Source organism: Arachis ipaensis, chromosome B05, assembly GCF_000816755.2.
Source record: "Arachis ipaensis cultivar K30076 chromosome B05, Araip1.1, whole genome shotgun sequence".
NCBI classification, from domain to species: Eukaryota; Viridiplantae; Streptophyta; class Magnoliopsida; order Fabales; family Fabaceae; genus Arachis; species Arachis ipaensis.
The window spans coordinates 58,950,247-58,952,876 of NC_029789.2; positions in this window are offsets into that span (position 1 = coordinate 58,950,247).

The window sequence follows — 2,630 nt, forward strand, 5'->3', positions numbered from 1 at the left end:
CGTAATTAACTTTCAAGAAACCAGGTTCAGGGCGAGACCATGAACTCGATGGCAATTGGAACCAGCTATGACATGCTTTGATAGCTTCATTCTTAAACAATTCCACCATGGATCTGCTTTAAAGGCAATAGGTATTGCCAAATTGTTAGAGACATGCATGAGGTTGTCATTTCTATCTACCCACACATACCACAACCTGGCTGCGAAAGCCATGGACCTGTCACTCTTAAATTTTTCTTGATCCAAGCGAGAAAATTCTGCTCAATAATATAGAAGGATACGCCAATAAAACCCAATCTCTGCTAGACTTTCTCAACTGTGAGACAATCTCTGAGGTAGTCAAGAATGCTCTCTTGGTGAGACGAACAATCACTACAAGAAAACAGCTCTATTGCCACGCTTTTAAACATATACTGATGACTTACAGCAATGAAATTGAAAAAGAAATAACAGGGCCAAAGGAAGCTGAAACTCACCTGCCCAGGGAATAACTCATGGCAAAGGAAGCATTGACGGCCGAAGCATGAAGGCGAGCTTGCAATGGTGACAGAGCGTGTTAGAGCTTGCGATGATGATAGAGTGCGACGAGCTTGAGTCCGAAGCGGCCGCGAGAGAAGCGAGAAACTGGAGAGAGAGGTCGACGGTGAGACCAGCCGTGAGAGAGGTGAGACACAGTGAGCTTGAGGGAGAGAGTGGCATTGCGCGCGCTGGCGATGTTCTTCACAGAGTGTTGTCTACTTCGTGGAGTGCATAATGAAGAGAGGGTTAGGGGTTTTTCGATATGATGTTCTTCGTCACGGTTAGGGGTTTTTCTTGAGGCACAATGAAGAGAGGATTAGGATGAGGCACAATGAAGACAGGGTTAGGGTTAGGAGCAATCGTCGCTTCATGGTGGGCTTAGGATTATGTGAATGAGTTAGGGCAATTGTAAGAAGAAAAAAGCTAAAGTTTGGAAGAGTAGATGGTGTATTGTAATTTTAACTTAGTAATTTCGAAGGGGTTCTCTGAAATTTTTTTGGGAACCTTTTTGGCCACGCTTTTAAAGCGTGGCAAAAGAGTTATAGGAAACGACCACACTTTTAAAATGACCCTATAACAAAATCCTGTCGCTACACTTTAAAAGCGTGCATGTTTCTCTCTATGGCTACGCTGTTTAAACGTGGCAAAAAAAGCATGTTTAAATCTCGAATCAATTGTCACCCTCATAAAAGCATGGCCATTGACTATTTTCGCCACGCTTTTGAAGCGTAGCAAGAAAAAACGTGGCCAAATCTCTATTCAGTCGCCATCCTCATAAAAGTGTGATCATTGATCACTTTTGGCCACGCTTTTAAAGCGTAACAAGAAAAAACGTAGTCATAGATCTTTTTTCTTGTAGTGAATGTTAACAAATATCATATATTGACATATAACGATGATGTCGCATAGAAGCAGTTGGTGGACCATTGTGCATACTTAACCAAATCAAGATCTTAACTTTCTTTGGAATTTTAAGCTTCCAAAGCCACATCCAATTTGATCCATTATCCCATGATATAGTTCACTCTAGTAGCCAGTGGTACCCTAATTTTGCAAAGTATTCCTTGTCTTTCCATAGCCAACCCACTTCAGAATCTGTACCTTGGTTTCTCGTGAACTCATGATTTTTATTGCAAGCTCATCTGGAATACGTGAGTAAATACGATTAAGTTTCCAATTGTTATGCGTTAGGACATCTGCAGTGCAGAAATTAGTTTCATCAATCTCAATAATGTTCATCCTCTCCCCGACAGTACCAATTTTTATCAATGGATAAAATAAAAAAAGTATCAGTCATAGAGCCAATTTTCCATTCATAACCATCCCTAAGAATAGCTGCAACTTTGACAATAGATTTTCAAAGCACCGAAGAATGACTAGATGCTTTAAAAGTTGAAAATGTCCTTAACTTTAGATATTTATTTCTCAGAGCATGAACTCATGTCTTCTTTGGACAGTGTAGGATTTGCCAGACTAGCTTGCCAAGAAGAGTTAAATTAGTTAAGCGTGAATATCTTAAAGCCAGGCCTCCATACTTCTTAGGACTTAATAAAATCGACCAAGAGGTTAAATGGAACCCCCTTGTGCTAGTGTTAGCATTCCAAACAAATTGTCTCACAAATTTATCCATATCATTGCAAGTGGAAGGAGGAAAAAGACTTACTTGCATTTTGTACACTAGAATAGAAGCGATGACTGATTTTTCCAGATAAAGTCACCCCGCTCTATTAAAAAAAATCTTCCTTTTCATGAGGATAAGTGCTTCCTTATTTTATGCAACATGTAACAATTTTAATCGATTTTCAGTTTGGATTGAATTGGATGAGCAGTTTAATTTAGATTTTGTTTGGATTTAAACACCCTTAGATATACGCGTGTTTTTGGTGAAGCTGGTGAAGTTGACGAGTGTGAGGATACGTGTGAGTGAAAGAGTGATACGAGGAGTATATGTGTTAGATAATAATAATAGTGTGGTAAAATTAAGGAATTTAGGATTAGGGTTAGAGTAAAATATATATGAGCAATATAGAAATTTTACAAAATTTTTTAGATAATATAATAATTTAGTATTAAAATATAATACCGTAAAATTACTTTGAAAACGTATAAAA